Here is a 12,727-nt window from a genome sequence, read left to right on the forward strand (position 1 = left end):
AGATCAAAACAAAGTATAAAAAGTCTTTTCTTGACATGCTAGATTTTGTCTTCATTGATGATATTACGTATTTATGTGTAGGGTAGTAATGACAATTTATCTTTCATCTTCATTGTAGTTGAGTCAAATAAAAGTATTCTTTACTCAAAGTGAAGTTGTCTCAAACCTTCATTGAAGGAATTGACTGATTGACGAAAGGTTTAAGACAGAATTCACATTGGAGGGAAATTAAATTACATACAAAAACACTGGTTTAACTGTGGGACAATATTTGCATTAGAAAGCCATCACTCTAGATATAACCTACTTTTATTTATTTTTAAACAGTATTTTATTTTGTAGAAAAACAACCCTACGTTGTCTTATTTCCAGTCTGATTGTAAAATGACATTTGATGCTTAATACCAAATATCTATCTGTCATCTATCTATCTATATATATATCAATTTGAAATGATCAACAGTCCTTTTTTTTTTTGGCTTATACCAAGAACATAGTGAGGGGAAAAAGACAAGCTTCAAGTTATAATGTTAATTTGAAGGTAACCGGCCTTTCAAGAATTAATTTTCAGCCAAAGCAATAATCATTATTTACCAGCGTGTGACATTTTTATCACTCATCATATTAGCAAATTTCCATTGAAAATGCTAAAATGGTTCGTCATAAGGCAGATAACTGCTCTAGCTGTAAAAATGACCAACACAAGTGCCGGTACTCAAACATTAAATTATACTGTAATTAATAAAGACAGTTAAACTGTCTACTAGCAACAGCAATTTAGGTAACCACATTTGATCGGCTATAAATTGTAACTACATTAAAATTCCAGAAATATTAGCAATATGGATTACTTGATGGAAGTCGGTGCTGATCACCAACTCTTTTTCTTTTTTTTTTTAATGACGGAAGCACAGGTCAGCTTGACCACAAATCCGTGGGCGAAGATCAGGCCTGAGCACTTTTAATCTTGTGAAACAAGCAATTACAAATAGTTGCATCGATTTGTTAAAAAGCTTTAGGTGACATAAATTGTTTCCTGTTTAGCTTATTACTCTGATACATAAATGTCACCAAGTCCAGTATTAATCAGGGCCATCGAAGAACACAGGGTGTCTTCCAATGAAGAATTTGTCAATCCTTTTGTGAATGGTCTCAAGAGCTGCTCTCGCTGGCTCGTTTCTCATTAGCAGCAGAGAGAGGAAAGGAAAACTATTTTGTTACGTGAAGTCTTTAATACCAGCTTAATTTTTGGCTCTAAACTAAATTGCAGGATTTCAGACCTGTTTTCTTGCCATCTGACATAGGGCGCCACATTTTAAAAATATCTTCTAAATAGAATAATATTTACAAGGCAACTCAGCCCCTGAAAAGCTAACACTTCTCCCTTCTCAATATATGGTACTGTACGTGTTTCGTTGGGTTGATATTTCTGCACTTAAAATACAATTTTAAATGGCTTGTGCACGTTATTGACTTAACATAAATCAAATGTATCACATATACTTTCTTTAGGTTGGCATGCCACTTAGAAAAATACGTTAGATTCTGGAAGAAAAAAAAGCCTGGAGAAAATTTATTAAATAGAAGTTTTTACTGTAATAGAATATTAATGTAAGCCAATGCTCATTTGCCATTAAGCTGATCCTTTTTTAACATACACATGCTTTTTATTATTTTGCACTCAAGCAAAAATTCCACATTCAAAGACTTTCCATCTAGTCGGGAATGTCTCTGGCAAGAAACACATAAGAAATCCTGACCTCCAGAAAGACAGCAGACCGTCCACACCGAGCATTAGCCCCACTGGGTAACGAATACAAACCTACTCGTAAAACGGAAGGTACGCGCTAGTCAACAGTGTGGAATTGGGAGGAACAATTATTCTTTAAATCCTTCCTCACCACTACTCCACCAGCACACAGATGAAAATGTTTGATTTGCAACATAAAAGATTCATTAATTACCACTTGAATATTTAAAGCTATTTTGCAGTCTAACAGAGATAGATAAAGCAGTGAATTAAAACCTCTAATAAAATTGTAAAAATATTTCAGTAAGTTTACCCGTGTTATGATTTAGGAAGAGATTCAAGCATTCTCACGCAACAGAGGCTTAGCAGTTTTCAAGTGTGTATTTGAAGGAAGGAGCTAAGTGTTCCGGGAATAATTTGTTTCCCACTTTCAAATGTTTACTAATAATTTATTTTCAAATCAAACTTGCTACTTTAGGACTCCAAGGATGAGAAAAAAATCTGCCAAGCAGGTTGGAGCGTTGTGTGTCGGATCCAGAAATTAAAATACTTTTGAAAGTATTAAAGGGTTTGGAAGTTATCATATAAAAATAGTGATTTCCTGCCCACAAAATGCATCAAATCTAAAAACAGCCAACCCCAAGAACATGGCATAGCAGTCCCTCCCTCACCCTGCCCAGCACTGGGTTTGTCTACTTCCTGCTCCTTCACAGCGTTTCAGTGTTTGGATCCCGGGATCCTAGGAGTAGATAGTGCCCAGCACACTGTTTGAATCAAGTGCTAGAGAATCCAAATGCCAGGTTACCAGTCCTGGCCCCGACCATAACGAATGAGGTGACTGTGGCAAGTTGCTTCATCTCTTTGGTCCTCAGTTTCCTCTTTCTCTTAATTGAGGACATTTAACTAAAAGATGAAAAGAGTTCCTTTCCATTTTAAAATTCTAAAAACTTGATAATGTATTCCCCCTTGGGGACTTTTCTGGATGAAATCCATGGTCTGAGCATGAAAGAGTTTTGTGGCACTCCATATTTCACCAGTATTATAATATTGTCTAGTTGAACTCTGCCCTGTAACATGCCCCGTTAGGAGCAAATTTCACTAGCGTGCATGTTTCCAGCCATCCACAAATAAGCATTAAATGACCTCAACTCAACAGTGGAGGTTCCACTGGGAATAAGATTGACACTGCCTCGGCCACATTGTACCCAATGGTTCACTGGGAAGAGTTGTTACACGTTAGGTTGTATCGTAGTGCAAGAAGTGCTAACGAGGGGAAGTACAGGAATACATGGGAAGACCACCTGATTCCATTGGGGACAACCAAGGAGGCTTCCTGGAACACACAATGTTTAATTGAAACCCAAAGGATGTCCAAGAGTATGCTAGCTAGGAGGAAGGAGGGAAAAGTTCTAAGCAGAGGAAATAGCACTCTGGCAGGGCCTGCACTATGAGAGGCATGGGACTCCAGAGCAGGGCCAGCAAGAAATGTCATAGAAAAACGCTAAATAAACGCATCCTTGCAGTTGCCATACGTCAAGCAATGTGGCAAGATCCTGAGTCCTATCTCGTTAACATATCTGAGTGCTTTACACAGTCCAGCTCCATCATTCCTGAGGAGGTGGTGCTAAATTAGCCTCATGTTCAGGTAGGGAAACTGCCCCACCCCACCCCTCTCTTCCAGCCACGCTGGGCACCAAGTGCGCTCTGCCTCAGGGCTCAGAGTTTCTCTTCCCGTTGTGGTGGGTATTCTTCTCCTGGTTCTCTGTGTGGCTCACACCCTTCCTCCCTTCAAATGTCACAGCAGAGAGGGCTTCCCTGACCATGCAGTGTAAATGGCACCCTAGCAGCCCACTCTACCCTCTGCACTCCACAGCCTCTTTGCTCAGGGCACATGTCCCTCAACGACGGGGACAGAGACCCTGCCTGTATGGTTCACTGCCGCGCCACCAAGCTTGAGGATCAGGAATCGGTGCTCACATTTGTTGAGTGAATGAACAAACGTTACCCTGCTAGAGCAATAGAAGTGACATTTGTTTTTTTTTTTTTTTTTAAAGATTTTATTTTTTCCTTTTTCTCCCCAAAGCCCCCCGGTACATAGTTGTGTATTCTTCGTTGTGGGTTCTTCTAGTTGTGGCATGTGGGACGCTGCCTCAGCGTGGTCCGATGAGCAGTGCCATGTCCGCGCCCAGGATTCGAACTAACGAAACACTGGGCCGCTTGCAGCGGAGCACGCGAACTTAACCACTCGGCCACGGGGCCAGCCCCTAGAAGTGACATTTGAACATCAGCAGTTAGATTCCGGAGCCTGCCCACGTAAACCATTCCACTGTATTCCATAGCCAGCCAAACCAAATATCATTTCAAAGATTCTCACAACAAATCTGCAAGGTAGGAATGATCACTAGCATTTCACAGATGAGGATGTTGGGGTTTTCTACATAATATGCTCCAGGTAGCATGGAGAAGAATCTGGAGAGTTGGTATTTGCCTCCATGGTTGACTCTACAGCCCATCTATTAGGGCTGGTCATGCCACTTAGCTCTTAAGAGCCTGTCGACAAAATGAAGAGTTTCATAGAAAGGTACCAAAAAATGCTTACATGAAAATAGCATCATCAACATTCATTTTTAGGATAGTATTAAGTTATCAAATAATGTGGAGAAAAACCATTTAAATGTAAGCCCCATACAGCCCATTGTGCCCACTGTTAAGTACAATGGCAGGAGAATGCTGCCTAGGCATGGAACAAGACTCAATCTATTGTGCATCACGGGGCCCTTATGACTTGCCTCACCTCAAAGAGCACTGTTTCTGCTCCCGACTGAATGGGGAGCAGCCTGACACCTTCCTTGAGTCTTGCTAATGAGGTACATTAAGTCTTTCTAATAAGTAGATAACCTCTATATCCAGAATCCCACAGTTTAGCTGAGATCTAATGTCCCTGGAGAAGACGTCTCTTGACGACTTGCCTCTTGATGACCACATTTTTAGGCAAGTTACTTAAACCTGTCCGAGCATCGTAAAAATTCTCCCGTAACAAGATAGTTAAAATGACTAAGCGAGATAGAGTATGTATGTAAAGAATAAGCCACGGAATGCGTTCTTAATAAATGGGATGGAGTGTTGAGAAAAAACAGTCCCGGTGCCTGTCCTCGTGTCCTTTACACTCTAGCTGGGAGCCAGGCCTAGTCAAATAGCCTTATACGGAAATGTAAAATTCCGAGTGTTAGAAGAATGTGTAATAAACAGAGAGATGAGTTCTTGAGAAGAGGGTCCAGGGAATATGTCTGCAAAGACAAGAGACTGAATTAAGCTCTGAAAAGTGAGTAAGAGTCAGCTAGGTGGACTTCCAATGGCTTAGCTTACCAGCCTGCATTTCCAGTCTTCACGTACAGCACCCTTATTTTTCTTTTAGGGAGTCACCCCTCTCCCGCCCTGTCAGTGTTACTTCAGCAGCATCAGCACTTTCACCTGCCTGCTCAGAACTCATCCCAAGGCTTTTGTTAAAACTGTTGAGAGAAATATTCTTCCCGAAGGGACTGTTGATAAGCCAGGACATGAGCCTAGAGCTATTGGTGGCTATTTTTGCTATAATATGGAAAGGGTCCACTTAAATGAAAGGAAAGAGAGGCAAACAGAGACAAAAGAGAAAGAGACAAAAGTGGAAGCCCAGAACAAGACTGAGAGCTGAACTCAAGACCAAGATGGGAAGACAGGAAGGGACACTGAAATCGAAACTGGAAACAAGAAATAGAGATACATACACACCAAATACTGATCACATCATTTGAGCTGCTGGATCTAGCCATGTCTGAAGCTAAAGCTATAGCTTCATTTCAATTACGATAGGTTTTAAATTTTATGAGCCAATTAATTCTCTTGCATATGCCAGTTTGAGTTGGCTTTCCACCTTTTGTAATCAAATAAGTCTGAATGAATGTACTATGGGGTGGGGGGCATTTCATAGAGGGAACAACACGCGTCAAGGCCCTAAGGCGGAAAACAGCACCGAAAGTTCAAGGTTCTGAAAAGAGGCCTAGATGATGTTCAAGACAGAGGCAGGGGCTAGACCACTGTTATCTTGGCTTCATGAGAAAGAATTATGTGACATGCCAAATACATCTTCTAAATTATCCTTCTCCTGCCATTTTGCAGATAAACTTCGAACTCCAAAACACATTGGTATTAGGGAGAAGAATGACACATCTTTGGGCGTAGAAGAGAGGTAAAATGAGTGTTTTGTGCTCTCACAATGTCCTATGTAATCCAAGATGCCCAAAAAGGGATAGTTGATCCAGGTCATTGGAAAATGACATGGAGGAATTTTATATCATCTCTCTCATTTCTTAATCAGAGGGAATTTGGCACCAGGCTTGACTGAATGCAAGGCTCAAATGCAGAATCGCAGCTAAACAGACAGAGGGATCACTAACACTTGAGCACAGCTCTCCAAAAGTGGTGATTTTTCAAAAATTGTCTTCATAGTCTCAAATAAGCGCGTCGATTAAGAATATAAAAGATGCTAAAGAACAGAGTAAGATGAGATACGCAGAGAATGGACCCAAAGGGTGGCACATATTTGATGTGCTTTCTTCTCCACTAACCAGATGTTATCTGTCTCTCTCCCTCCCCCCCCCCCACCTCCTAAACCTGCATCTGCCTGTGTATAAACTTCACACTTTCCCACCATACGTGGGTTTCTGTAGCTGAAACTCAGCTGGCACACAGGCATATGGCAGTGTCACTGTTTGTGCCAAGTGTTCAATTCTGATTGTTGTCCATACCATCCCAGCTGTTAAATATTTTTAACATTGCCCCTGGTTTTCTCTGTGTGGTAAAGACGCTGCCCACAGGCAGTGCTGTCTCCGTGAGTCCAGAGTAAATGTCTCCTGCTCTCACCATCAGAGAAGTTTAGGGGAGAACTCTGATTGGCCCAACCTGGATCATCCCCTCCTCTCCCAGCCAATCATGATGACCAAAATCACACTGAATAGGGTAAAACTGTTCCCTCCAAAAAAAAGGTGGTGCTGGGGAGGCCAAAACAATAGTAGAGGGAGTGACCCTTTACTAGCACTAAGCATTGTGTTGAGGTCACAGCACTGAAAGACAGAGTCCCCGGTCCTCGAGTTGTTTATTATGTAGTTACTCCTTAGAGACAGACTATTCATCTAACCAACTGTTCAGCTGAGTGCCTACTGTGTCAGACACTTTGTTAGGCTCTGGGGATTCAATAGTGAACAAAGCAGAAAATAATCCCTGCCTCCTGAAGCTTCCTTTCTAGAAAGGGGAAACAGACAATAGTAGGTTAGATAATGAGAAGTGTTTGGCAGAAAAATAAAGCGGGGAAAGGGACAGAAAGCACCAGGGAGAGGGCTAGTGGGGGGTTGCCACAGTAAAGGCCTCAATGACAAGGTGACATTTGAATAAAGATCTGAAGGAAGCATGCTGGGTGGATATCTGGGAGAAGAGCATTCCAGGCAGAGGGAACAGAAACAGCAAAAGCTCTGAGGCTGGAACATAGAGAGTGGGTGCGGAAGAGGGTCATAAGAAACAAGGAAGAAAGGTAATGGAGAGCAGACGATGATACGCATCAGTGGCTTCAGTGTGAGCACATTCTCTTTTCTTGTTGGGTAGATAGAAGCCATTGGAGGTTATGAGCACAAGCATGACACCCACTGACTTGGGTTTTAAGAGGATCCCTCAGGCTGCTGCATTGTAAATGTAGGGAAGCAAGTGTGGAAGCAGAGGGATGGGTTACAAGAATGACTATGGTGGCTGGGACTGAAGGGGTAGCAGTAGAGATGGTGAGAAGGGGGTATATTTGAAAATAGAACCCACGGAATTTGCTGCTGCATATGGTGTCCATCATGAGAAATGAAAAGGGTCAATGGAAACCCCAAGTTTTTTTTGGTGTGATAAACCAAAAGGAGAGAGTTGCCATTTACCAAAGTGGGAAGACTTCAAGAGGAACAGGTTTATGGAAGTATCAGGAGATCATTCTACACTTTTAAGCTCAAGAGGCTTCCTCACCATCCAGCTTGAGATGTTGAGGTGGCAGCTGACTAAAGGAGTCTAGAATTAGGGAAGACATTGGGGTTAGATATGTGCAGGGATGTGTGTAAGGGCAGGAAAGAGTAAATGATATTTTGGTTTCAATAACACACAAAAGGTACAAAATCCTTGTTCCATGAAAACAGAATCTAATTTGGAGAAGTTGTACAGTTTGGATTCAGTGAAGTCAAGAATTTGGAGATCTAGCTGAATCATTTTGACCTGACATCAGGTTACTTACTTAAGGAACTTAAAATTGATATCCTTGGGGAAAAAATCTCTTATGCTAGCCTTAAAGGAAAGGAGCTGTGGTAACTACTTAGTGCTAAATTAAGTGCATAAAACAAAAAATCTTAATTCATAGCATGAGAACAAAATATTGTATGTGTGTACAGGGAGACAGCATGTTGTTTATATATAAATAACTTCTAACCTCAAGTATCATTTCCTGTGTTGGGCATTTTCAAAGAGTTACTAATTTAAAAATAAACATTTTCAAAAAAAGATCAGTTCACCCTAGGTTCAGTCTCTCTCAGAAGTCCTTCCTTAATTACAAAACCTGCATAACCCATTTCCTTTGGTGTGCAAAAAGGTGTGTAATTAAACCATCAGCATAATACCTATCTCCGTGTAAAACCCGCACTTATGAACTTTAACTGCTGAATAAAAACTCCTATTACATGACCATTAAGTATTATGAATAAAGCAAGTCCTGGTAGGACTTGATTAATTTTTATGCACTATGGATTGTGTCTGGAAGAAATTTGATTTTGGTGGGTCTCCTCCTAGATAACCCACAGCTTTTGATGGCTTCCCCTCGGGAAAGGCAAGTGCTCAGTCGGCTCAGGGAAAAGGTGTCTGACCTCACTGTGGGGCTCAGCTACCCTTGGAGTTTTTCTGATCAGGGAGAACTCTCAGCTTCCACTAATAAATAATCAACACTATCAGTGTTGGAGAGAAAGTGAGGGCAACGGGTAGACAGAAAAAATAGTTGATCCCCCTGGGTGTACTTTCCAAAGGTTTCCAAACATGTTTCCAAAACACGTTTTTATGTTAATGCATATTTTAACTTTTTAGGTGAATGCATAAGAGTCTCAGTTTGAGACTGGCTTATTTCATCTGAAATTCTAAAAATCATTAATTTGTGCCTCAGTAGCTGAGACTTAGGGGTTCCCAGTTTAGACTTTGCTAGAGAAAAGGAAGAGTTGTGAATGGCATCTCAAAACCCTAACAGAATTTGCTCTCTGAACCTCTGAGAGAAGAAGCAGGATGTAAGGGCAATATCTCCAACTGAAAAGAATTGAGTTTGACCAGCAGGTAGAAAGGAAAATTTGGAGCAGTGATAACTACAATGTAGACGCTTGGGTCTGAGAAGTGCCCAACAGAGTGCCCATGCTGGGGTGGATGTTGGAGATCCCATATAATTATAAAAGGATTCCCAAACTGAAAGGACATAAGCTAGGTTTCCCAGGGTTAACCTGGAGATAAAGAATCCCATATCCAAAAAGGACTGACCAGGACATATCAATGAGGAAATGAGATGCTAGGCAGATGGTCTGAGAAACCTCAGAGAGTCCTGGTACTTGGAGTGGTAGGAGAAACATGCAAATTGTTTCCAGAACCTCCCTTCCAGAGAGCCTCAGGGGTGGATATGAGCTTAGAATCTGAGGGGTCATAGGGTAATAGTGCTGGAACCCAGGTAAAGTGGAGAACAGGTAACACAGGGGGCAGAGGCAGCCCCCCTGAACATTCCCTTCTCCTCCTCTCTTCCTCTGCATCCTGAGGTATAGAAAATCCTGACTAAGGGAGTCTGCTCTTGGAAAAGAGCAGTGTCCAAAGTGGAAGCACAAGCAAATTTCCTGAGAGTCAGGTTCAGGTGGTGGAGAGGGAGAAAAAATGATACAGCCGAGCCCAGATTGTAATGCTGGAGGGTCAAACAGCCTTCCCCTCCCCCAGGGTTTGGACTTTAGCTTCTCACCAGAGTCCACTTTACTAGACAAGTCAGCTGATACCTGCAGGGATGCATGAGCTTAGAGAGAAAAATGGGATACCTCAGAAATACAATTACTGTTCAAGACAAATAGCTGTCATTTAAATATGAAGTCAAAATTAGATTTTCAGCATAGAGCTTTTAGAAAACACTCCTGGAGGAAGTACTCCAGGAAAAAGGAAAACAAATCCTAGAGAATATTATATTTGATAAATGAAGGCAAATAAATAACATAGCAAAGCTTACTTTTGTGTGCAAAAGCAAAGACAAAAAGAAAATACATTCTTAATAATCCAGAACTAAATTCTAGTTGATACCAACATGCAAGTGTGGGCTCAGATCTGATAAGAGGAAGAGGAGAGTAAGCTAGGGTAATTGTCTTACTCAAAGGGAGTATCTCATTTCTTGTAAGTTCAAGAAATTTATAAGGAAACATGGTAATATATATGAGTCTTAATAAAGTAGGGGCAATAATCAGGAAAAAGAAAATGGTGTGTAGAATATTCAAACTAGCAATAGCAGAGGGAAAATATGAGGAAAGTAGAGTATGTAAGAAACAGGAAACATGATAGGAAAAATAAGTTTTAATAAAATAGTTTTGCAGTAAATATAAACATGTTAAATTAAAAAATCAAGAGACAAAGACTCTGATGTTAGATTAAAAAATACAAACTCTAGCAATATGTTTCTTCACAAGAAGCACATTTAAAAGGATACAGAGTTTGAAAATAAAATAATGAATAAGAAAAACCAAGAAAATACGAACCAAAAGAAAATGGTGATAGTCATTTCACAAAAAGGGGGAAAAAGAACTTTCGGGGGAAAAAGTCACAGTGGACAAAGAGATAAGTTATAAGCCTGACAAAGGAATAAGAAATAAAGAAGACATAACAATAATAAATACTTGACATGCACCTAATAATATAACCTCAAAATATACTGATCAACAGCTAGAGTTAGAGGGAGAAATAATAAAACATTGTAGATGAAAGATTGAACATACTCCTCTCCGAATGTCATAGGTCAATCTGAAAAAAATCAGCACAAATATGGAACATTCTGAAAATTGATTTGTAGGCCCAAAAGCTAGTAAATATAAGTGCATGTGAAGAGTGTACATCAAACAAAACTAAGCATTATTTTTAGTCATAGATGGAACATTCCCCAAATTAAGCATGTACTAATTTACAAAGGAAGCCTTAAAAATGCAAAAGAATCAATACTGGGAAAAAAAATACATTTCTCGTATGTAATAGCTTAGATATTCCATAAGTGTAAAAACAAAGTGAGCTTGACTTAAGTGAAAAATACAATAAAAATAAAATCATAATAAAAATGAATTCACTCTAAAACTGCTAAAGTAGTTCTTACACGAAAATATATAGCTTTGAAACATTGGATAAGTAAAGAGACTTAAAAAACTAATTCAAATAGTTGAAAACTTCTGCTGTGTCCAGCCAGGATGACATAACAGAGAATGGATTTACCCTCCTATTTAAGCAAACAAACACACACCAGTTTTTGAGACACTAGATAGATAAGAAAGGACAGTGATCCTTAAGAAATGGGAAATAAGTAGGATGAGCCCCACAATTGCTCCAGATTGCTGCCCGAAGAGAGTTTGCAGCCTGCAGCAGAGGAAGGGGAAACATGGCAGAGGTTTTGGGGTTAGAGAGAACAGTAGCCAGCTCTCACATAGTGCTGGCAACAGAGCGTGTTACAATCAGCCAGACTGGAAAACCTCAAGATTCACACGGCATTGGTTAGAGTACTTAGCAGGGTCTTGCCTCAGTAGTGAGGATTAATTAGCCTTAGAATAAATATTGCTCAGGCACTGTGTAACAAATCTTAACAGCCAGACTCTAAAGGATCAAACTATTTCCAAGTAGCTTAACTGCATCCCAGAATAATTCTCAGGAATATTGGTAGGAATAACAAAGTATCCAGCACCCAACTAGGCGAAATTCATGACAACTGGTATCCAATCAAAAATTACCAGGCATGAAAAGAGGCAGAAAAATATGACCCATATGAGGAGGGGAAAAAAAATCAGTAAATTGAAACTGTCCCAGAACTAGTAAAGATATTTGAATTAGCAGACGCGATATTTAAAAAGTTGCTTATGGGGGCTGGCCCAGTTGCATAGTGGTTAAGTTCGCGTGCTCCACTTCCATGGCCCAGGGTTCACAGGTTCAGATCCTGGGCACAGACCTACATATGGCTCATCAAGCCACGCTGTAGTGGCATCCCACATAAAGTGGAGGAAGATTGGCACAGACTTTAGCTCAGTGACAATCTTCCTCACCAAAAAAAAGAAAAAAAGTTATTATAACTGTATTCCATATCTTTAAAAAGCCAAATTGAGACCAAAAAGATATATTTTTTAAAGATCCAAATCAAACTTCTAGAAATGTAAACTACAATGTCTAAGAAGAAAAATACAGTAGATGAGATTAATGATGGTTTAGACATCACAGAAGAAAAGATTAGTGAACTTCAAGTCATAGCAATAAAAACCATGCAAAATGAGAAATAGAAGAGAGAATGAATAAAAGAAAGAAAAACTAAAAAGAAAGAAAAAGAAATTAAAGAACCTACACAAAGTGAAAAATAGAAGAGAAAATGAATAAAAGAAGAGAATGAGGGGCCAGCCCCATGGCTGAGTGGTTAAGTTCGCGTACTCCGCTTCAGTGGCCCAGGGTTTCGCCAGTTCAGATCCTGGGCACGGACATGGCACCACTCGTCAGGCCACGCTGAGGCAGTGTCCCACATGCCACAACTATAAGGACTCATAACTAAAAAAAAATATAGACAACTAGGTACTGGGGGGCTTTGGGGAGAGAAAGGAAAAATTAAAACTTCAAAGAAAAAAAAGAGAATGAATGAAAGAAAGAGGGAAGGAAGGAAAGGAGGGAGGGAGGGAGGAATAAATAGAA

This window comes from Equus caballus, chromosome 16 (genome assembly GCF_041296265.1).
Source record: "Equus caballus isolate H_3958 breed thoroughbred chromosome 16, TB-T2T, whole genome shotgun sequence".
Taxonomy (NCBI): Eukaryota; Metazoa; Chordata; class Mammalia; order Perissodactyla; family Equidae; genus Equus; species Equus caballus.